Consider the following 26,567-nt stretch of genomic DNA (forward strand, 5'->3'; position numbering starts at 1 on the left):
AAAAAAAGCCAAGTAATACCCTCCTGCCATCTAGGTTCTCAGATCCTCATTCTGTCTGTCAGATATGGTATGCCCTGAAATGCAACATCCAGATATTTATTTGTCTGCATGCAAGTTGTCATCTTTTGTCTGGTGACTTTAATTTTTCCTGGCTTTTCTTTGATCTTAATTTTTTTTAACATCATTTAGACAATTTTGGTTACATGCATTATAACTATTTTTAAAATTAATTTCATTCTCCCACAGCATCATATTTTTTCTTATGGGTACTGTTATTTTGAGAATGGTTCACTTGATGCCTGCAATGTCAGAAAGCTTGTGACACATGAGGCCATCAATGCACATGTATAACGGATGATGAAGTGCATTTCAAAATTGTCCGAGATTGAGTTCCTTCTAAGTGTGACCACCAGGGGGTGTACAGCTCCTCAAACAGTGGAACAAAACAGACACAAGCAGAAGTCCTAGCACAACACACGCTTTATTCAACTGTGGGAAATATTTCCCAGGTTTACCACCAATGTAGCACAATACAAAGCCCTAGCAAAAAAGCACTTTCTTTTTGTCTCTCTTTCCGCCTCCACTCCTCCTGTCAAGCTTCATCTCCCTTCATACTGACCGTGGCTCTTCATCTGATTGTGATGGCAACCCTGCAGAGAAGGGCTCAGCCATTTCTCATGTGCCCCCTGCTGGTGGTCACAAGCCCCAACATTGTTGAGATTTCATGTTCCAAACTCGTGGCACCATAGCAAGTCAGGGGGACTGCCCTCTATCATTCCAGGGGAGCTGCTGCCTCATGCAAGCTCCTTCCCCTGGTCCTTCCCTTTAGAAGGCACCCCGGCCAGATAAGAGTCCAAGCTGTCTATTACATAAGGAAAACCTTTAGCAATCATTGTTGTTAGTATATTCTGGTTACAAAAATATATTCTGTTCCTTTACTATGGTTAATATCTGCTTAATTTGGATGTGCTCACGTGATCCACACTATATCCCTAACACTCCAGTCCTTTATTGTTATGACCCTTGTCTTGTTATTTTTGACTTTGTGACTTCTCTCGATTCCTTCTCCACATAAAAATTCTGCTGACCAGTGTAGTCAATACACCAGAGGTCCCCAACTTTGTCAAGCCCTTCTGCAGGATAGGGGTAATATAGCTAACATTTTTTCCCTTTTATTTTTGTTGTAGTATTTTGTTTTGCTATTATTCTCAGTTTTTTTCTTGTAATGATGGGAAATTTCAAAACAGCAGTGAGTGTTATGTTTCCTTTATGCCCATCATTATATTTATTGTGATCCATTCATTCCATTAGTTTATGCTCACTGTTTTTATTGCTAACAGGGGCAGCTTTAGCTTTTCGAATAGAATAGAACAGGCCACAGTTATTTATAGTGTTATTTCCTTCACCTTAAAAGAAACATGCTGAAAAGTTTCTTAAGAATACTTTTACTTTTTAAAATAATAATGGTTGTTATTAAAGTCCCAATAAAAGAGACATTGGGTGCATCTTCTCATATTTATGGAAGATATTGTAAAGATTGCTCTGGACAATTTCAGTGTTAGCATGCAGCTGAATGTACACCTAATGAAAGTTTACCATGGGATATCCATGACATATTATTAGTCACAAAACACATGTCTCTACACCTCTCTAGGCCATTTATATCAATTTTGCAATCTGGGTGATGTAACAAGATGGTTGTCAGATAGATTGTATAATCTGTTTTAAATTGGTCAAGGAATTTCCATTAACAGTTGTGTTACCCAGAAATAGAATGTTGCCAAAGTAATATTGTGCAGTGGTGATCTCTTTGCTCATTATCTGAACCTCACAAGATTACTGAATATTGTATCTTGAACATTGAGACCTGCTTTTGGAAGAAAGAAAGAAAGAAAGAAAGAAAGAAAGAAAGAAAGAAAGAAAGAAAGAAGGTATTAATGCTTTCTGTTGTATTACATGTTTCTTCTATTGTTTCCTTAATTAATTGTGTCGATAGGCATAGACAGAGATGTTGTTCGACTGATATTCTGACAGTATTGTCTTTAGACCCAGCTCCTGCTTCACCAGCATGGACCACTGCTGTTGTTTCAATCCACTTATTGATCTCACACAGGCAAAGAGTACATCATCATCTGCATTAAGCAATAATGCTACCCTTAGCCTCCCCAACTGGACACCCACAGATCCTTGGTTGCACCATCATATCCTTTCCATGAAAACCAAAAACCGGAGTAGTAACAAGATGCAGCCTTAAAGGATTCTACCACACCTAGTGACCAAATTAGACCTCACACCAGGTATTCAAGTATAGTTCTTACTGCGCTTGCACAAAGAACAAACAGTATGCACATCTTCAGCACCTTATACAAGACATGCCAAGTGACACATGTATACTGTTTAATCACAAAAAAACATATGCATAGTGGTTTCCTGCGCATCCTCTAGCAACTGTGCCAGGAAGAAGAGCTGGTCTACTGTTCCAGTCCATGTCATGACCATGCTTCTTCATGATTTTTAAAAGCGAATTCTCTTTTTTAGTCATATCTATATGCATTGAGTCTGCAACATAAATACTTCACAGACACTGTGGTGGATGGCCGGCTTCATATTCCGGCCCTCACCCCCAAGCTGCCAGAAGGAGCTCTCCCGACAGCATAGACGTGCCCCGAGTTTCAGCAGGGCCTCATGGACTCTGTAGTTTTTATATCCAGTTCTGCTGGATACCTTGGGGACCAGAAGGAGGCGCTGTAGGGAGGCTCATCGACTCGTATATGCCCTATAACCCGGAAGTACGTCATAATCCTGTGACAGGAAGAAACAACGTGCTTCTGGGGTGAAGATAAGGACTATTTACCCTGACCCAGAAGGAATAAGGAATTGTGGACTGTTGGGCAGGAACACCTCCGGGTCAGGGAGTATAAAAGTACCATGGGAGCTCCCAGACGGCGAGCTGAGCTGGGTGGTAGGAGGGCAATGCGTCTGGGAGTGGAGGATTGTGAGTAATTGGATTTATTATTGAGTATTTATGAGTAGTGTGGAGTGGAGGGTGCTTAGTGCACGTAATTCTTATAATCAAAAGAATAATTATTGCACTTTTACCTGGTGTCTGGCGTGGTACCTGAGGGTTCAAGGGAGCTATAGCGCCCCCTACCGTCACAACACTTATGGAGAGGTCAAAACTGGCTGTCATTGACCTAAACAAAGAAGGAAGGCAAGGAAACATTTTTACTAGGTTTAATAAAATGAGACTCTCAAAATAAACTTAGCCTACTATTTAAAATGCGACTTACAGTATATTTTCAAGATATTTTCTCATATATTCTTACTGAAGTATTTTAATGGCTCATTGAGAAAATTGTTCTGAAATCAGTGTCACCAGAGTGGTTCAATCTATTTCTCTTTGCTGCCAATTCACTGCATTGAAGGGGTATTAAGTGAGACATGTTAAATTGCCATAAATATTTTATGAGAGTTAAGCAGGGATAAGATAACTAATTCTTAACAGTAAAAAGGTTATTATCAACATGCAGTGAATTCCTTGGCTTTTCTGTCACAAACAGCTAAATGGGCTTCCATATTTTACAAGTTCTTAAGTTATCAGTGAGTATTTTAAGGAACTGTGAACAGAAAACATCATTATGGGCAAAAGAAAATCTGTTTATTGTATAAAATTGTGATGAATTTATAAACATCATATTTTAAAGTAAAGTTATTTTATGACATATAGTGAAAAAATCCTCTCTGTTTTAATTACAAAATAATTAAGTAATTTCACTATTGCTTTCATTTTAATATGAAAAGCAATATTTTCCTTTATGATGATGGTGCCCATCCTGGGTAGATTCTCACTTCCCACCACTGAATGTCACATGAGAGCTATTTGTAACACAGAAAAGCCACTAGAATTTGTGTTTATTGTCTTTCTTTCTGGCCAGTTTCTATTAACCATTAACCATTGTAAGTAACAGCTCAGACAAGGGTTCAAGAGGTTGGGGTACCTCCAGTTAATTCTGAAATGAAAAGAAAACAACTGAACAGAAATAAACAGCACTCACCGAGGTTCAATGCTGCTTTTTTGTCTAGTGCAAGAGAGCTCTGTCTTGGCCTCTGTTCCCAAAATGAGGAGACACTATATATGGCACCTGCCCTGGAATGGGTGAGTTTTCTAGGGTAGTTTCTTCAGGTTTCTTTGAGGTTTTGCTCCATTAGCTGTGGGGGTAAAAGAACAGGCATTTACCGTCAGCACCCTCTCTCATCCAGAAGGGGAAATGTAGGAGTCTTATAGCTGTCCCTTTAAGAGTGCATGTGTGGCACCCTTTATTTCTTTATTGTCAAATATTCCATTTCAGCACTAAATTGCACAGTAGATACTGTCAGATACATTGTTTCCAATACATTGTCTAAAAAACAATCCAAACATTTTTGAACCCACTTTATCAAATTCAGCATTGGGAATGAAGTCAATCCTTGGCCACATTGTGAACATAACAGACAGACAGACAGAGACAGAATAATATTCATAACAGATCATGTACAGCACATGATCATTCCATGGAAACAAAGAAGCCATGTGCTGTCAACCAAAATGAAAGTACTAGTAACATTACATTTTATGGTGGCATGGAAAATGCAGCTTTGGAATAGCAATGATTTGGTTATGTCACAACTATTTCTTGAATTTTGAACTGCCTTACAGTATGTGAGGTAATACACAATGTGGTCGGCCGAGTGAAGAAAGGTCGACAACTGTAGGATATCTTGGGGTACCAACTCACCCCTCCTTGTTTACTTGTAGTTTTCAACACAAAAAAAACAAAGCAATGCAAATCTGCGAATGGTTTGTCAGACTCAGAGCTCCTTTGGTCAAGTCATCTCCACAATAAGTGACACCTCCTTCTGGCTGGTTGTCCTTTTGAAGCCCCAGGACTGGAAGGTGCTTGGTCAGTTGTCCTCACTGGATAGTTTCTCAAGGAAAATGACCAGACAGTTATTGGCAGTGCCCTCTCTCTGCCTGTAGTGGTATCACATACCTGGGAAGAACTTGAATGGTGATCCTCAGACGTGCATGCTTGACAGCAAGTTTATGCAGTTTCCCATCACTGAATGTGAGGTAATGTAAATGTTGTGAAATAAGGCACTATATAGGTGCCCAACCCGGCACAGATTCACACTGAGGCACGTGTCAAACCCAAAACACTTTTATTTTTCTTCACCTGTGGGGCACGTTTTTCCCGTGAACACCACAGGCAATACATAGTCTCAAGCACAGTAACACAAACCCTTCTTCTGGCACCACCACTCCTCCCAGCAACCTTGTCTTCTTCCTCCCGATTCTGGCCCTAAGTGGTGGTTGCCGGCCCTTTTATAGACAACCCGGAAGTGCTCCAGGTGCTTGATCACCTGCATCTGATTGCACCTCCAGGCGGGGCTGTAGAGTTGTCCAGCTGGGCTGCGGAATCCATGCAGCACCCCCTGGCGGCCACCCCAACTTACCCAACCGGTCTGCTGAGGACATCTGCCATGGAGCCCTGCAGGAGGTTGAGGCATCACTGCCGGCCAGGGAGGCTGCCACCAAGCATCCCGGGGGAGGTATTGAGTTGCCCATGGTTGCTCCCCTGGAAGATATGCAGCAGGAGCATCTCGACTGGTCATGAAACCCGGCCGCCTGCCAAAATGTAAAGTAAGCTGCATTCATGCAAATCACTGTTTTTCCTGGAGTTATTGTCATTGATGGCAGACACACAAATGTCATTGTCCTGAGTATGGATGGGAAAGTGATTTTGCAGTATCAACAGACTAGTGGTCATGGATGCAAACTTTATTGTAGCAGCCAGCATATTGCACTGAACATAGGGGACGCTGGACAGGAAAATGTCACACAGATAAACCATGGGTTGCATTCCATGAACCCCTGAAACATCTGCCTTACACTTTACAAGCACATGAAGGCAGGTGAAGACTCCTGAGGCATTAGTTAAATTAAACTTTGCAGAAGATAAGGGGGGGATCATTGAGCATGACACAGAATGTAATTCTAGAAAAGAATCCGGAGCACTGGAAGAATGAATACAACATCAGAAAATAGCCAAGGTTAGTTTCAGCAACTGTTACTCATTTACTCTTACATAACAAGACCTTAAGAAAGGCGTTTTTTGGTCTTCATAACACTTATAAAACATTGGTAGATAGGTTCATCTCTGTGCAGTGTGGCATATCATCATGATGGTAAAATGACTTGTTAATAAGAAGGATTCACAAGCCTTATACTAAATATGCAAGATCAAGAGAAATGCATCTCACTGAAGCCACCTCAGATCTGTACAAAGTGAAGCTCTGTTAGTAGATCGCATTACAGAATTGAACAAACACTTTACTGATGCTTGTACGTGTTTTGAAGACCCAAAGTAATGTTTGTTACAGTCTTGTTAGATAATTTTAAATGAGTAATAGATGCATTTTGCTGTACCTAAATAAAAGTATTACAGATTTTATATATTATATTTACATATGTACAAGTTTTTTCTTTTATTATCATTCCAAATTGTCCCTGCTCAATCACATTCTCACAAGGACCAATTTCACTTGAAATGAAAATGTCTGAAAACATGTCTGTCATATGTAATGATTAATTAATTCTGAAGCTAACCAAGTGCCATCACGAATACTGTGAAGAGAAATGTTTTATTATGTGTCTCTACTATTTTGCTAGTTTATCCACAAAAGGCACTACTATACAAGCCTCTTGTTTTTTTTACTTATATGTGGAAAGGAAATGCTCTATTGCACCCCCCAGACTGCTTACTCAATACTCACCCCCCACTCTGTTAAATTTAACCATGAGATCTTCCAGAAGTGCGTTGCACACGTCTGGCGCTATAGCTTTCAGTTAGCACCCTTCTTTTAGCTTACCCAGTTTACTGCGGCTGTAAAGACTATATACAGTATAGTATCTCAAAAAGACCAGAATTAGATAAGAAATTGACCCATAACCTCTTGGCAATTGCTAGTGTCATTAAACACAAAGGCAGATCACAGTAAAACTATATGGTCTTTATTCACTCAGTAAAATATTAAATTACAGAAAAACCAACATCATCAAATGCATAACACAGAATAAAAATGTAAAACCTGGGAAGTCCAGTTTGATGGCTCTTCCTAGTAGAATAAGTAGCAAAGCAAGCTTCTTCTCAGATGGGTGATTTTAGCAGTTACAGTTTTACAGACTGTTGCACTATGATTTAATGATATGCTTGAGATCATAGGAGATCTGCTGTTAAGTGGAAAACTTAAAGCATTGTCAACTTAGTGCTCTCATACAGTGCCTTTTATGCCTGACAGAAGATTAAGACAATGGGCATTTTTAACTTCAGCATGTCAAGTATGTCAGAGGCAACTCCTGGGCCCCACGAGTATGCATGACAGCCTTATTTCTGCATAAAAAAATAATGTTACAGATGTCATCATTACACAGAAAAGATGTGACCATTCCCAACCAGTGACTGGTACAAAACTGTTCCAACTTATATAATAAACTAAAGCAGAAAAATTTTAAGAGACCGTGTTGCCTGACAAAAAAAAAAAACTGCTACAAAGCCTGCTACAATATTAAAAGCTCTATACCCCACAGGAGAAAGAAACCAAAAAAACTTACAAATAGCAAATCAAAACAATTATTACAACTGATTAAAAATGTATGAGAAAACAAAATGAGCAGGAGCTTTAACATTCACATGCTATACTAAAAAAAAAAGTCTTAAGCTTTGATTTAAATGATGACACCAATTGGTGTTTCTCTCACATTGGTAAATAGATTAGGGTTAATTTGGGTGCCCTGTAGCTAAAGACTCCTCTACTGGTTGCACTTATCTTCAGAATTTTAAGGAGGATCTTGAGATCCAAGTGTACTTAAAAGGTTAAGTTAAGGAAGAGCTAAACCACTTTTGACATCCATCCATTATCCAACACACTTTATCCTAACTACAGGGTCACAGGGGTCTGCTGGAGCCAATCCCAGTCAACACAGGGCGCAAGGTAGGAAACAAACCCCGAGCATGGTGCCAGCCCACCACAGGGCAAGATATTAAAATGATATCTTAAAACATAACTGGAAGCGAATGAAGTCATATAAGAAGTACGGTTATGTGATTATATTTCTAAGTTCTAATTATATGTAGTGTTAAATAAATGAACCAGAGACATCCAAAAAAGTTTGGGGCAGCCACCCATATATTGTGCCCTGGCTGCAAATGGGTAAATGGTTGAGTTGTTCACAGAACAGCAGATTTGAGGATGAGATTATGGCAGCTTTAAAGGCCAAATCAGGAAGTGATGTCATCGGGACCGAAACCAGAATGTCGTTGGAACCAGAGGTGACATCATCAAAGCCACTGGAAATGGAAGTGATGTCATCGGGACCAGTAGTGACGTCATCAATGGCACCGGTACCAGAGGTGACATCATCATAGGTGCCGGAAGTGAGATTTCCCATGGATGGTCTGCAGAGGATTGAGAGGGAAAGTCAGTGCAACTCGCCACCCACTAGTGTGGCGTGGTACTACTATTATTCAGGCCCTTTATCTTCCACCCAATCACACGTGTGTGACAGTAGATAAGTAACCAAATATATGTGCAAATTACATTAAAGTGTCAAGAACTTTTACAACAGCTGATGGTTTGTTGAAGCTTACCAGATTTGGTCACCACTGTCACACCTGCAATGGAAAGTGTTGGACTAGACACTAGATTTGCTATAAACATTAAAATAACCATTGCATGGCCTTCAGAAATGCATGATGCCAACTTCACTTGAGCTCATTATTTTAAAGGTATGATTTATGGGTTTTTTTTCTCATCCACACCAATAAGAGCTGACATATTATCTCCCTTAAGCAACTTTGTCCCCTTTCTTGCTCTTTGCAAGTCTTCGTGTTTGCTTCTAGTGATCACCTTTGCTTCCTGAAAGTCTTTATACACATCATTGCAGAACACACATCATCCTTTTCATGTTTTAAGTATAATCACAGGGCCTACTCCAATAGGTTGACTGAAGTTAATAAATTTCACACGCTGGAGCTGAAGAAATAGCACATCATACTTCATCTCACATTAATGTTTCCAGCTTACACCAGTAAAGTACAATGGAAAAGTAAAATATATCAGACATTACTTTGTATTTAGAGCTGAATTATACTTATCATTCACTTCAAACTGAAAACTACATTTATTTATCTTGTACAGTTCTCTACACTTAGATCAAGAAGACTGAACACTCTAAATCTTTTACAGTACAAGGTCAAACTTGTTACCTTATTAAAACCATCAGAATTACTTTTGTTTATCTAACAATGTAATTTTTCATCACAAAGGGGGGATGTCATTATTTTGTTTGTTTTGAAGAAATGTATTGGTCTATTTGAAGGGGAGAAGGGTTTATTTATCGATGGAATCAGGTGTTTGGATTGTTTGGACTTTTGCTTTTTTTGCTCTGTCCAATATAAAACAATGAATTGCACAAAACATCCATTAAATTTCCAGGACGCGAGACAGAAACAATCCCTGGCAGGGGCATCATCTCATCGCAAGGTGAATACAAGCACACACATACACTAGCATCATTTTAGCATAACCAAATCCCCAAACTTGCATGTCCTTGGAAGGCACACTGTGGAAACCTACCAAGACACATGCAAACTCCAGGCAAGGAACACCAGGGACACGACTTCATGCGAGGCAACAGTGCTACTGCTCCGCCAGTGTTCTGCCCCTACATGTGTAATTCTTAACAGTATTCATTATTTAAATCAAGTTAATGATTTATCTGTAAAATGTAACAGACGTGCTTTAACACATTTCACCGTGAAGGTGGTATCAAGTGTAAATCTAAGGATTCTAAATGTTCAGACAGCTGGAATATCATATATTTAATGTGTTCTGTGTGGCAATCGCTGGCTGCCACAGGAGGAAACCCCAGAAGCACATAGCGATAAACAAGTAGGTTAGTTTAAGATGACGTTTATGATGTACTGCTTTAATGACAAAATAAACTATTAGATTAAAGTCCACTTCAATCACGAAATAGGCCTTTTTCTCTTCACTTTGTCCTTAATTTGTTTTCTTTGTGGCTCAAATACGCTTCTGTATATTCTGATGTTGTTGCGAAGGTGCCAAAAAAAAAGGCAGCACAAAAGATGGTATGTGAGACTTTTAAAATGTATCGTGTCATTTCGATGGGGACATTTGTATTGCCTATGCGAGAAATGGATAAAGAAAAGCACCACAAATACATTTGCATGATAGCATTTAAGTTTGATGATTTGCTTCATTACATCAAACTATTCATCAAACATCAAAGCACGCAAGATTGATCCTGTAGGAATGTCACATTCCAACTTGAACACACTGTACCCCCAATATTTTGCTGGTAGAGCAAGTCACCCACATGTCGTGTTAATTTCTGAGAGCGTGCTCGGAGGATGTGTGAAATGAACGCTTGCAACGTGTGGCAGGCATGAAGCGTGCGCGTACTGATTTTGAGTGTGAAGTATAAATCACCCTTTAGAAGAACTCATAACAGAAATACCATCTATGAAAGTGTCTCCAGGAAGAAGACTGTTCTGTCAAAGAAGAAGGAGGACACTGCCTAGACAAACTTTAAGAGTTCTAGAATTTTTTTGTTTGTACAGATGAGTCCAAAATTGAACCATTTTGGAATAAGAAGAGGCAAAGAGTAAGCAAACCACCAATAAAACCTTTACCCCTGTTGCCAAGCATGGTGGTGGTGGGAGTGTCTTAGTATGGGACTGTATTTCTTACTCTGGCTCTGGGCAGTTTGACATTAATGAGGGAATCATAAACTCTGAGAAATATCAAGGAATTATTGAGAAAAACATTGAAAACTCAAGCTAGGCATTATATGGATGTTTTAACAAAATAATGATTCTAAACATTCAAGCCTGCTAAAGTATGGATTAGGAAGAAGAGATTGTATGCTGTGGAAAAGTCAAGCTAAAGTGCTAACTTGAATTATATTGAAATGGTGACAAGGGCTGTTTATTTATTTTTATTTTATTTAAATAAATTAACATTCCATACAATTAAGACTTTGACAAGAAAGTAGCATACCACAGCAGAAAAAAATTTAAATCAATTCTAAAACTAATAGGCAGCCAATCGGGCAATCAGGTATTCTGAACCTGATTTATTAAATATCACAGTTTAATAATCTGTGAGTTCAAATACATTTTTATGTGTGGGTTATCCTTATTCAGAATATATATTTATTCCACTCATTCATTTAAAGGTCCATATAATATCTTGAATAAACCATCAAGGGGGCACTGGAGCAGGAATTTTAAGTCCCTTCCTAACGTCAAAGTCCTTTGGTTGCCTTTTACAGCTTAGTGACCTTAAGTGAGACATGGCCACTAAAGATAGAATAAAGCTGGAAAGAATGAAGATGACAAGAATTATATGGATGTGTGGAATGTCACAGACTGAGATGAAGATACATGCCAAGTTAAGAGGCACACATTGGTTTGGAGGCAATAAATGTTGTGTTATGGAGAAAAAGACTAAGGTGGTTTGGATATGTTTAGAGAAAAGCAGAGGATGATTGGGTGAATAGGTGTCCTAAGATGAAGGTGTAGGGGGTAATGCCAAATGGGAAGGCAAAGGAAAATGTGATTGGAGGGGGCGATGGATGATATAAAAAGTATGGGTGTTACCCTAAAGAACATCAAGGATTGTGGAGGCAGAAGATTTAGGGAGGAAATTCAGCAAGTGGCCACTATACACATAATAATAATGATGATGCTATATTATTGAACTGGCAACACCATTAGGATTTGGTGCTACCTAGCTCCCAGAAACCTTGAATTCCATTCACCAGGTTCAAAAAAGGATGGATGAATGAATTAATCAGCACACTACCTGGCAGTGTCAAATAGCAGATACCAGTTTAAATGTATCATTTAATGTGCTCATTCCTTAAGCAACAGTGGTAGAAAAAGTGATACATTTTTATTACAGCTGTGAGTGTTTAATCAGTTAGAAAACTAATTCTGAAAAGAATCATTTAAAATAAATGAATCTTCACACATTACCATATATTTACCTTGAATGGTAATACAATCTGCTGTTTGTGTTATCCTCACATTTTTTTTGTAATTTATTACAGCCACACTCTTGATCAAGCTGAAATTTCAGTAATGCAATAATGTCAGTGTAATCCACTACCAATGAACACCAATGAAAACAAGGCATGACAAGCCTAAAATTCAAAATAAAAGTTCATTTTAGAGCAGATGAAAACCCTGTGAAGTGTCAAATTTGTTTAGTTCATCATTGAGATATCCATTCTGTTCTACTGAATCACCTCTGATTGAGACATTCACAGGGTAATTCAAGTCATTCTGAGCTCAGTCACCAGAAAAGCAGTTTGCTTGCATCAAGCCTTGTGATGCAGTTAAAACTGAAAGCACGCCAAAGCTCATTTTCTGTAATAACAGCCCAAAATGTATCATTCTAATTATTATGGACGGTGTGAAATTTCATCAGTGAATATGTAAGACTGGGAACGGCCACAAAGTTCCAATTATTATTTAGGTAAAATATACAGTACAATCTGTATATAAACTAAGAAACTGTCGTGTAACATGCCCTATAGGAAACAACTATATACTTACAGGGAACAAGCAATTTTTGAAATAATAAGTAACATCAAACGGATTTCTATTCACCAAAGATACAGAACTAAACAAGCATCTAGTACTGTCATAAAGTCTACTACAAAGTAATTTACATTTCAGTTAAAAAGTAATGATATCACTTATATTACATTAAAAATAGAACACAAGACAGTCGATCTCAGAGGCTTGTGATGAAACAGTCTTACAATTCAGACTGTATAATACAAGAGAAGAAGCGTGCAACTTCAGTTCAGATCTTGAATTTTCAGTAAAGCAATTTTTAATGTTTCTTATACATTAGATCTTAATGTAAGACGCTTTGTTTTTTTCATGATAATTCTACAAGAGCAGTTGCTACAGTCTAGATATTACAAGTGAGTTTCATGTTCTTTCAATACAGCAGAATGAAGATGATCACAAAACCTATACCAGGCATTAAATGATAGACTACAACTGGTACTTTTTTTTCTTTTGGTTGTTTTGTTACTTTGTTTATTGTGCTAAAGCAGTTTCCTGTTAACATTAGATTTTTTGGACCAATAAAATGTTGTAGAAGCCATTATGTTTCACAAGTTCTTTTCATTATCTGATGTGATAAATCGTACACAAGGCTGGCAATTATAAATAACTGTCGTCACAGGTGGCTGGGTGCGGTCATCAATCAGCCGCCTATTTAAGGAGCCGCCGCCCTGCAATCAAGGCCGCAGTCGGATGAGGAGGAAGACGAGGTCGGTGCAGAGAAGGCGAAGAGAGGCCCAAGTGTGATTTGTGGAAGAAGAGAGTGGCTATTGAGAGCCTGGACTTTGGGAAACTGTGGGGCTTGGTGACGGACCACGTAGGACTTTGTAAATAGCGGAACAGTGAATAAACGTGTGGTGATGGCTGAAACGGTGTCTGCCTGTGTGTGTCTGGGCCGCCCTATTTCACACTGTTTATTAAGAAGAGACTGAATTTCTATCTATCTATCTATCTATCTATCTATCTATCTATCTATCTATCTATCTATCTATCTATCTATCTATCTATCTATCTATCTATCTATCTATCTATCTATCTATCTATCTATCTATCTATCTATCTATCTATCTATCTATCTATCTATCTATCTTCTTCAGCTAACCCCTATGGTGAATAAGTAAGGAAATGGACTGGAAACTGCAGTGTGAAGTGGAAGATGCAGAGTTCACCATTTGTTCACTGTGTGACATTAACAAGTCATGTAATCTGTTTGAGGTTAGACAATATAAAATAAATATTTTTGATAGGTTGTATGTAAAAGACACACATTTTTCCCTAAATTTACTCTGATTTTTACTTCTATGTAAATGGTTATTTGGTAATGAGGTCAAACATATGCTATCAAGTTAAGTTCAGATTCTGATTCTGTGATGCTCAAAACATTGAGAAAGGCTGATGATTTTAGCATGGTGTTTTTTGTGGAAAATTTGAAATAGTTTTCATCAAAAATGAAGCAGTTTTTGTGTTGTGTACAGCTCCTAGATGACTACATCCTAGCAAAGACAGAACTTTATAGAACACTGAGCCCTATGTACAACAATAACTTAAACAAAAATTGACCTGTCTTCGTCAAATGCTTTTTTCAAGAATCCTAGTGCTTATAATTTTTGATATGCTTATTATTATATTTTTTTCATACTTTCCTTTTGCATTTTGATTAACTTTTTTTTTTGTCTGGCTCATATTATATTTTGGAATATGTAGATTTTATTTTTTTCAATTGTTTTCTTACTTGAACCTTATTTATATTAATGGAAATTTTTTTAGTGTTTTCATCTTAATTTTGTTTATATAGGGTGCCACCATTTTGTTGAGCAATTGTTTACTACGTTGCTAGATAATCAACCCAGAAGTACACCACTAGTGCCCTGTAGAGAAATGTTTACACAATAGTTTGATCCTATTTTTCTTTTTTTGTAATGTATAGGTTTTTGGGGTTGCTGAATCTAATTACGTTATTCTGTTCTTGCTACAATGTCATTCAAATACTGTTATGAAGTTTTTGCATCATTTTGTGCACCACAGATTTTTCATTACTAGGCAATAGACCATGAGGTGAATGGCTGAGAACTTCCTGGGTCACAGGTATAAAGGTCATGACAAACACTTCCTTTTCATCCGAGTTTGCATATACATCAAAGGAATTCCTTATGTGTTGTTATTACTGATCTTTTTTATTATTTAAAGTCTTTTTTGACTTCAACTGCAGGTTTTTTTTCTGGCATTTAGTTTTTTGATGAAAGATAGGACTGACTCCCAGTAACAATTGAAATGCAAGAAAAATTCACACAAACTTTTCCTGGTCACTTTCATTATTCAACATTGGCTACTTTTTCTTGGCAGACATACAAGTAGTAAAGGTCATGATGTGCAGTTTCTATTCCTTTGAGTTTACAAAGAAAATTTTAAAAGGTTACTGTGTGCTTATTGTTATTTGCCTGGCAAAAGTCTTTGTACAATGAATATTTGACTATGATTTAGGATTTTGATTCTTGTTTTGTTGATGATGTTTATTTAACTCCCCAATTATGAATTCTTGTTTATCTTATTGTCTCTTCTGGTCATTTACTTAAAAATGTTAATGGCTACTTTACCTGCTGGTCCAAAAAATTTTTGTATATCTGATGCTTTACATTAAAGTAATGGCAGGACCAGAAGAGGTGGACAAGAAGGCAGGACTTGGTGATGTCACAGTTCATTTAAGCCGTAATGGTCTTCTTGGCTAGTGATGGAAGCAAGGAACCATTAGCTTGCTAGGAGATCCTTTGGTCTGACCCCTGAACAGGCACGCCTTTCTGTCTTTTGTAATAATGCATACCACGTATTGTGATGGGTGTCGCAGTGGTAGCACTGCTGCCTCACAGTTAGGAGACCTGAGTTCGCTTCCCAGGTCCTCCCTGCATGGAGTTTACATGTTCTCCCCGTGTCTGCGTGGGTTTCCTCCCACAGTCCAAAGACATGCATGTTAGGTGCATTGGCAATCCCAAAATGTGCTTGGTGTGTGTGTGTGTGTGTCCTGCAGTGGCCTGGCGCCCTGCCCGGGGTTTGTTTCCTGCCTTGCGCCCTGTGTTGGCTGGGATTGGCTCCAGCAGACCCTGTAGTTAGGATATAGCTGGATGGATATATTGTGACCGGGAGTGTCCAGTATCTTTTACATTTTGTTGCAAAACAACAAAAAAATGCTAAAAAACTTTTTTAATCCATATTAAAATGGGTAAACACTCGGCATAAGTGTCTCGTTCAACCTTACTTTGCCTTTTTGGCTTAGTTTTCCAGGGAGAAGGACACTCTCTCTTTTGGCACACGTGAATGAGTTATGGCAAAATTCCTTTCTTTGCTTTAACTTGAATGAAAACTCCTCTAGGAATCTCCAGCTTTTGCTGTCTTGAGAAGACAACTAAATTAAATTGTAGTGACCAGAGTAGATGTAGTCAAAAGCCAGGTAAAAGTTGTAAACCATAAAAGCAGTCACCTTTCTTTCATCATAACATAAAACGTTAACTGGAAGTCTTTGTTGAAATGTTAAAACAGAAGGGTCAAAGCCAGAGTATTCTGTTAAGCACACACTAGCAAAGAGGATTTCTTCTGTTTTTATCCCCAAACTCTGATAACCAGAAAAAGCATAGTGCTGACCTTTTAAAACTGTTGCAGAGTTGGTATCATGTGCTGCACACTCCTGGTCATTAATGGGAAGAAAAACCAAAGCAACGTAAACAAACATGGTGACACCCACAATAAATGACAATAGCTTTGCAATAGGACATTAAATAGCTGTATCACCCTTAAATAAACTACAGATTAATACTTAAATGAAAAAGAATACATTTGTCAAGTTTTAAAAATCCTCAAACAGAGAAACTCAGACCTGACTGAGGCATTTAAAGATCACAAATAAAAAAAATTGCAAATGTGATTTTATTATTTTATATTTAATGTGCTTTGAAGTGTTAAGAAGAATTATTAACACTTTTTCTCTATGTTAAAACTGTAAGTTTCGTTTTTTTTTGTTTTGTCATTGAACTTCTGATCTCTGCAACCGTTTGGCTAACCAAAAGAAACAGGAAGAGTTAGTACAGACAGAAGGCATTTATACAGCAGATGGACACCATTTGTAGACACATATTTTATAAGAAAGACCAATTACTAATAATAATTTTTCTGGACTTTCCATGTGCAATGCTCTCAAACTATTAGTTGGCTTCGTGAGTACATAACCTCATGCACAAGTACTGATATGGTCTATTGAGCAAAAAGGGACTTGAGGTGTCTGACCTCAGCACTGACAAGCTTTTAAAAGTTTGCTTCAACCAAATAGAAATATTAAAGAACTAGGAAGAGAGATAAAAACCAGGAAGGAGGTGGAGAAGAGAGAACCAAAAAGATGCATCAATGTAACTTTGAAAGAGTGACTGCCATACATATTTGGTTGTGTCAGCCAGCACTGTTTATGGCAGCTCTTGAAATAACCAGGATGTAAGGTGATCTGCCACACCCATTGGCTTTTATTTGTTTTTGCTTTTAAAACATTACTGATATTTAAGAATGTTTAAGACTATAATGACTGAATTACTGTTTACTGCCTGCTCACCTTGCTTGCATTTGCTCTATCCTGCCATCTGGGGTCTAAATGAATAAAGAGAAGATGTCTTCTAATAGGGAAAGTGAAGCTCACTAGCAGCTAGTTCTGCATGCAGTATGGATCCATACTCCCAGGTGCAAGTATATTGCAGCTGACAGATGTTTCTCCTCCCAGGCCAGGTGAGTTCAGGGATCAAAGAACAAGGGATGGGGTGGAGGACAAATCCATGGATCTACACAACAAAGTTGAGATAGGATCACTCCAAAATCCTTCCACGATAAAATGCTAGATCATTAAACCAGATCTTCAGCATCAGCTGACAGGATTGGTTATCATCTCATTAAGGGACCTTACTGGGTGGGTTATTCTTCTTTTTAGACCTTCCAGGGAGATACTTCTATTGGCAGACTTCTGGTATTAACATGTAAGGAAGCAAAACAAGCTCTGAGGCATCTGGAGTTGTAATGTAGACCCCCACAGGTTTTTCCTAACACCCAAATTGCATCTCCTGAGCATGACCAAAGTACTGGAAGCACATTTTACTCTCATTCAATACTGAACCAGGTTTGCATGGTGACCATCACAGGTTATTCTCCTGTTTTATTCAGACTGCCAGTTTTTTACTGATTGACCTGTTTACAGAAATGTTAGGCTGATGAGCTAAGGAGACATTTCTGTAACTGGAAGGTGACATTACTATGTAATTTAATGTAAAATATGAGGTTCTTCTTTAATACAATTTCTCAAAAAATAAAAATCATGGAGTTAACTAATACATTAATTTACACTTTCTCCTACACATGGAATAACATCCATCCTAATTTCATAATTAAAAATTGTGGGTAAGCTCATCAATTACAATAACAATAATTATATAACGGCATTCACTAAAGATAACGCCAAGGAGATATTTGCCTTGGTTAACTATTAACTTCTAGGTTTTTTCTCCCACTGCAACTAACCCTAAACAGTACAGAAGATCATTTGAATTATTTTAAATATGTGAATAAACACTGGAAATACACTGGAAGATATATGGTGAGTACAAAGGATAAATAAATATCATTTGACAGCTTGTCTATATATCAAAAACTTGAAATACCTTTAAACAATTAGGGCAGAAAATTGTAATTATTCAACCAGGACCCAGCGCTGTTGGGCTAAATGATCAATGTTATGACATTCTGCATTTCAAGCATAATCATGATGTTTACATATTTTTTTCAATGTAAGGGCAATTAAATCTCAAATGACTTCTTTTTTTTGTATGCGTTAACTATTCTTCTTACCAAGAGAACATGTACATAATTAAGAAATAGCTTAGTGCATCTTTCTTTCTTTTTCCATTAATGGTATCCTTTATGTCTCACACCTTCAAGGTTTAATTGTTTGTCGCTTACTTTATTAGCAATTCCCTGCTTTTATCTGTAATAATAAATTTCACACTTTTATAAGTCAATTAACTCTGTTACATAGCTGTTATATGTTTTTCACTTTTTTTTGGATTCAGTATGAAGACTGTTTTACTCTCTTTCTTTAAAGCCTTTATAATTCTACAAAAAGAAAATACACTCTTATAGGATCACTAGGTATCTCCAACACTCATGGCTGTAAATTAAATTAAGAATTTATTTCCCCATATGAAGAAGTTGACTATAATTCTCTTTTGTATAACTCATAAAACTTCAGTATATGGCTGTTCATGTACATACACAATACTTACAAAATACATGTAGTATTAAACATAAATGCACTGTGCAAGTGTTACATATATTGATATAAAATAAAGGAATATATGAAGAAAACACAAGTGAGACATACAGTGGTGTGAAAAACTATTTGCCCCCTTCCTGATTTCTTATTCTTTTGCATGTTTGTCACACAAAATGTTTCTGATCATCAAACACATTTAACCATTAGTCAAATATAACACAAGTAAACACAAAATGCAGTTTTTAAATGATGGTTTTCATTATTTAGGGAGAAAAAAAATCCAAACCTACATGGCCCTGTGTGAAAAAGTAATTGCCCCCTTGTTAAAAATAACCTAACTGTGGTGTATCACACCTGAGTTCAATTTCCGTAGCCACCCCCAGGCCTGATTACTGCCACACCTGTTTCAATCAAGAAATCACTTAAATAGGAGCTGCCTGACACAGAGAAGTAGACCAAAAGCACCTCAAAAGCTAGACATCATGCCAAGATCCAAAGAAATTCAGGAACAAATGAAAACAGAAGTAATTGAGATCTATCAGTCTGGTAAAGGTTATAAAGCCATTTCTAAAACTTTGGGACTCCAGCGAACCACAGTGAGAGCCATTATCCACAAATGGCAAAAACATGGAACAGTGGTGAACCTTCCCTGGAGTGGCCGGCCGACCAAAATTACCCCAAGAGCGCAGAGACGACTCATCCGAGAGGTCACAAAAGACCCCAGGACAACGTCTAAAGAACTGCAGGCCTCACTTGCCTCAATTAAGGTCAGTGTTCACGACTCCACCAAAAGAAAGAGACTGGGCAAAAACGGCCTGCATGGCAGATTTCCAAGACGCAAACCACTGTTAAGCAAAAAGAACATTAGGGCTCGTCTCAATTTTGCTAAGAAACATCTCAATGATTGCCAAGACTTTTGGGAAAATACCTTGTGGACTGATGAGACAAAAGTTGAACTTTTGGAAGGCAAATGTCCGTTACATCTGGTGTAAAAGGAACACAGCATTTCAGAAAAGAACATCATACCAACAGCAAAATATGGTGGTGGTAGTGTGATGGTCTGGAGTTGTTTTGCTGCTTCAGGACCTGGAAGGCTTGCTGTGATAGATGGAACCATGAATTCTACTGTCTACCAAAAAATCCTGAAGGAGAATATCCAGCCATCTGTTCGTCAACTCAAGCTGAAGCGATCTTGGGTGCTGCAACAGGACAATGACCCAAAACTCACCAGCAAATCCACCTCTGAATGGCTGAAGAAAAACAAAATGAAGACTTTGGAGTGGCCTAGTCAAAGTCCTGACCTGAATCCAATTGAGATGCTATGGCATGACCTTAAAAAGGTGGTTCATGCTAGAAAACCCTCAAATAAAGCTGAATTACAACAATTCTGCAAAGATGAGTGGGCCAAAATTCCTCCAGAGTGCTGTAAAAGACTCATTGTAAGTTATCAAAATGCTTGATTGCAGTTATTGCTGCTAAGGGTGGCCCAACCTGTTATTAGATTCAGGGGGCAATTACTTTTTCACACAGGGCCATATAGGTTTGGATTTTTTTTTCTCCCTAAATAATAAAAACCATCATTTAAAAACTGCATTTTGTGTTTACTTGTGTTATATTTGACTAATGGTTAAATGTGTTCGATGATCAGAAACATTTTGTGTGACAAACATGCAAAAGAATAAGAAATCAGGAAGGGGGCAAATAGTTTTTCACACCACTGTATATATGACAGAGCTTAATAGTTAGCTTAATTTACCATCGAGTCATTTTCTCAATAACTAAAAATAAGTAAACATTTAAATATTATTTTACCACTATTCATTTTAACATAAGACTGTTATTTTGTATATTTCCCTTTATTATGTTTTCACACACACACATAATAAGATGAGCATGCAATATAAAACAATTGCAAATGGCATAGTACACAGATTAACTTTAACTTTTCTTTGATTGGGTTATGTACAAGTTTGGATTTGCTTTTGTTTCTGCAACTCATCATTTTGGCACAAATAATAAAGCTTTTGTTATGAAATTGCATATTTATGTAACTTTAATTAAACCTTGTGGCTTTTATTATCAGAAACTAGCTTCCACAAATAAAAAACAATAGAGCCCTGACTTACTGACAGTCATGAATTGTGTTCTGATGTGGCACATGCATTCAAGGTAGTGTGGCAGTTTGCAAAAAGAAGGCACGCAGTGACCAGAAGTTGGATGTCTAGAAGGTTTAAAAGTTCAGCTTTCCACCAAGAACATGGCAAAAGGAGGTCAATTTGACTATAGTTGATTAAAGTTTCTATTTTAGTTAATGAAATGGCAATATAATGTTAACCATTCTGCTGAACAGCATAGTGTTGCATCATGTGCAAGTAATCATTACACTAGGTTAACGCCATCTTTTAATCTTTAATTTAACTGATTTTTAAAGTGGTATGATGTTTTACATTGAAATCATGTTATTTTATGTCAAATTTCATAACAGATCTTATAATATTTATGTATTCATTTAGGAAAATAATTATCAGTCTTATGCAAGAAGGATTTTCAGAGTATTTGATAAAGAGTGATGTTTTGCAGTGATAATAGACATACAGTATAGGTATGGGCACTTTTAATAAGTATTTATTTTATAGAACGAGTGTGCCAGTGCTGTCTGTCCTCACATAACCCTAGCCTTTGCCAGTGCCCCATTCTAGCATGCTCTATACCCATATAGATCTAGTATTATTTCCCTATGCCATAATATTTTTATTACCCTAATGGCTTTGAAGGAGGGAAACAATATTGTTTTTTTGTACAGGAGATGTTTTAACATTTACTTTATTATAGACTTTATTTAATATATTGTTAGATATTTATTCATAGTGGACTTTACTTTTCTTGTTCATGGTATTTGGGCCAGGTGTTGTTTTTTTGGTACCCCAGTCTCCTGACTGAAATTTGACCTTAATTGCCAGGAGTACTGGGGTCTTAATTAACAACTGGAGTTACTACTACAGCGTACAAAAACCTTGTTCAGTTAGCCGTTCCTTCCCTCACTGAAGAAGGTGTAAGAGGACACTGAAATGTTGGAGTGTAACTTGCTAACTTTGTTTTTTCTTCTCTTTTCCTCCAAAGGAGCAGATAAGATTTTTGGAAAAAATTGTATGTACTTACCTGTTCTTATCTTGGTTAGCTTTTTGTTAAAGAAGCAAATATGCTAATTGAAAGCATTTTATGTACCTCCTTGCTCTTATCTTCGCTTTCTTTTTTCGTTGATAAGTAGCAGGGTACATCTTTTTGAACCATTTTATGTACTTGCTTGTTTACTTGTCTTATCTTTTAAACAAATTATTTTTGAAATAAGGATTGTACATAATATAGATAACACTAAATATTTACATGGGGAAACCTCATAACAACTTACCTGTAGATCCTGACAGCCTGGGTATCTTTTGTAATGGAATCCAGTTTTCTGGCTGGTCATCTGATTTAGTGCATGAAAACTCTCCATCAGCTTTCAATGAGCCTTCAGGATGAGGAGAAGTAGTACCTACCTTGACAATGATTGCACCGGCACAACAATCTGCAGTGTTAATTGAAGCGGAATGTGCCTTGAATCCCTGATCCTGAACAAATTCAGGAGTGTCAGATGCTGGCCCTAAGAGCCCCAAAAAAAGGTTAACACCATCTGACATTAGCTTACAGTTTGGATATCCCTACTCTGTTACAACTGTTTGCAAAATCAACTGTAATGTCATGAAGTATAAAGACTAATTTGTCACGTTTCTCTAACTGTACTGTATGAAATAACGATTTTTATTTGACTGCATGTTAAAATTTAAGAGGCTTGCAGAACTCTGAAGAAAAAAGTCTCCAAGATCATGGAAGAAAACACTTTGTTGCTTTTGATGACTAGTTTCACCATTGTTTTTATGTTAGTGTTGTATGTTACAGTGACGTTCTTCACTTTTGTCTGATGCACCTGTTAAACAAATACCTTTCAGTTCCTTTCTGTATGTATTTGAGGCAGTTATGGCTATATTTTACTGTATGTATTATGGAAATATGTGAAATTCCATTTAAAATTATTGTTTTGAGCATTTTAGTATTTCATACATTCATTCTTGGAAAACCAGTTCTGTTAGTGTCCATTTAGAAAAGTCATAGGCTGTAATTGATTGAAGGGAGGGACATGGTAAAAAATACTCCGGAACTGGTTCATGGAGATAATAAACAACATGATTTCAGGTTTACAGGAGTCAAATTTAGGAGTGCTTTAACACCATGCATACACAATATGACATGTATTAATCATGTTAATTAATCATATTCCGTTAGGTCAGATTATCTCAGGTTACAACGTGAGCTACCACAGCTATGCTGATGACACACAGCTGTACTTATCAATAGCACCTGATGACCCCGACTCTTTCGATACACTAACACAATGTCTTACTGGTATTTCTGAATGGATGAATAGAAATTTTCTCAAACTAAATAAAGAGAAAACTGAAATTTTAGTAATTGGCAGTAATGGATTTAGTGAGGTTATCAGAAATAAACTTGATGCACTAGGATTAGAAGTTAAGACGGAAGTAAAAAATTTAGGGGTAACCGTTGACTGTAATCTGAATTTTAAATCGCATATTCATCAGACCACTAGGACAGCATTTTTTCACTTAAGAAACATAGCTAAAGTTAGACCTTTTATATCATTGAAAGATGCGGAGAAATTAATTCACGCTTTTGTTTTCAGTCGACTAGATTACTGTAACGCACTCCTCTCAGGACTACCCAAAAAAGACATCAATCATTTGCAACGAGTGCAGAATGCAGCTGCTAGAATCCTAACTGGGAAAAGAAAATCCGAACACATTTCTCCAGTTTTGATGTCACTACACTGGTTGCCTGTGTCATTCAGGATTGACTTTAAAATACTGCTTATGGTTTATAAAGCCTTAAATAATCTCGCTCCATCTTATATATCGGAATGCCTGACGCGTTATATTCCAAATCGTAACCTTAGATCTTCAAATGAGTGTCTCCTTATAATTCCAAAAGCTAAACTTAAAAGAAGTGGTGAGGCGGCCTTCTGCTGTTATGCACCTAAAATCTGGAATAGCCTGCCAATAGGAATTCGCCAGGCTGATACAGTAGAGCAGTTTAAAACACTGCTGAAAACGCATTACTTTAACATGGCCTTTTTATAACTTCACTTTAACTTAATACTGATACTCTGTATATTCAATTCTTCATAATAACTATTCACAGTGGCTCCAAAATCCATACTGACCCCTACTCTCTCTTCTGTTTCCTTTTCCGGTTTCTTTGTGGTGGCGGCCTGCGCCACCACCACCTACTCAAAGCATCATGATGCACCAACATTGATGGACTGAAAGCCAGAAGTCTACGTGACCATCATCATCAAGTCCTTCCATGAAAACCCTAAATACAAAGAGGACTGTTTGACTAATGTTAGGTAGATTGCCCAGAGGGGACTGGGCGGTCTCTTGGTCTGGAACCCTACAGATTTTATTTTTTTCTCCAGCCTTTGGAGTTTTTTTTTGTTTTTTCTGTCCACCCTGGCCATCGGACCTTATTCTTATTCTATGTTAATTAATGTTGACTTATGTTTATTTTTTATTGTGTCTTCTATTTTTCTATTCATTTTGTAAAGAACTTTGAGCTACATTTTTTTATATGAATATGTGCTATATAAATAAATGTTGATTGATTGATTGATGTCCATAAAACATATTTTTTTTTTTTAAAAGAAATTGTGATTTGTGATAGATGGGTATCAGCAAGAGTGAAAGGGAAGGTCTACAGGACAGTAGTGAGACCAGCTATGTTAAATGGGTTGGAGACGGTGGCACTGACCAGAAAGCAGGAGACAGAGCTGGAGATAGCAGAGTTAAAGATGCTAAGATTTGCACTGGGTGTGACGAGGATGGATAGGATTAGAAATGATTACATTAGAGGGTCAGCTCAAGTTGAACGTTTGGGATGACAAAGTCAGACAGGTGAGATTGCGTTGGTTTGGACATGTGCAGAGAAGAGATGCTGGGTATATTGGGAGAAGGATGCTAAGGATAGAGCTGCCAGGGAAGAGAAAAAGAGGAAGGCCTAAGAGAAGGTTTATGGATGTGGTGAGAGAGGACATGAAGGTGGTGGGTGTAACAGAACAAAATGCAGAAGACAGGACGATATGGAAGAAGATGATCCGCTGTGGCAACACCTAACATGTGCAGTCAAAAGAAGAAGAATCAAAACATACTTTAATGCTCATATGGCCTTTTATGTGACGTGTGTTAATTCCATACTAAAGACATATAAATATCCTATTTTTAAAAGAGTATAGAAACTTATGTAGTTTGATGGTATTTTGTAAGATTTCATTTTAGATTTATGTAAATTACATATATGCCATATAGGTTTCATGTATGAATTTTTCTAAGACAGTAGCCATAATCTTGCAAGAAATAAACCATGTCCTATAGGGAAAGGATATGACAAATATAGAACAGATTGGTCTTAAAACAAGCTGTTGAACCCACTAATCCAGTTTATGATCATGGTGGGTCAGAACCTATTCAAGCATCACCAACCACAAAGCCTGGACTAATTCTAAACAGCGTGACAATTTATTGCATGGTACACACACACCCATACTTTCTTAGACAAAATTAAATTAGAGTCACAAACTTACATTTTTAGAAGATTTCAGTCACTTCAATAATGTGAATGTAGCTTAAATGTTTATTTAGCATTGCTTTGAACAATGTTAAATATTAAATTCATTCTTCTGCTGCACTATTTTTTTGCATTAATAAAGTATCTATCTATTTATCTATCTATCTATCTATCTACAGGCACAGCTATTTTATGCCTTTTGTTTAGTTTGGTTACCAAGCTGTTTCTAGGTAATGTCAACAGGAAATGTGTAGCATGTGACATCATTGTGTCATCAGTTTAAATTCAACCACTGAAGCATTGTACCCTTCCTAGTTTTACAGGTTTGGGGATAATTCAAAGAAGAAGTGGTAATGTTATGTCATTAATTTTCCCTATTTTTCCACTATGAATTCTCTTCCATTTTCAACTACCATTTTTTGTTTCATTTTGGCACAAGTTACTCAGGCCTCTGACACTTATTTTTTTGTTTATTTCACTCACTTTTGGTTCAGTGTCTTTAATGCTCTGTTTTTCAACCTGCCAATATTTCTGATGTTGAACTCCAATTCCCAATGTGAATGTTATATAAAAAAACAAATTCAACATAATCACTGCATTCTTGTAAGCTGTTGTTAGTTTAATGAATTCAGCAAACAATTTTAAAATACAGCATAGCTTGCACAGAATCATAGTCATTTCCATAGGATAAGAGGTAACTCTCCAATGGTTGAAAGCAGAACAAAATTATTATTTCCCTCTTTTAATAGTGTACTATAGCAAATTTGAAGGTCATTGTTCAAACTAGCTTGATGGAGTACACATTAACAAAATGAAAGGAATAACAGTAAAAAACCAACAGGGATCCTATATATCATGCATATCACCCTGATAAAAAAAGAAGAAATTGCACA

This window comes from Polypterus senegalus, chromosome 4, assembly GCF_016835505.1.
Source record: "Polypterus senegalus isolate Bchr_013 chromosome 4, ASM1683550v1, whole genome shotgun sequence".
NCBI lineage: Eukaryota > Metazoa > Chordata > Cladistia > Polypteriformes > Polypteridae > Polypterus > Polypterus senegalus.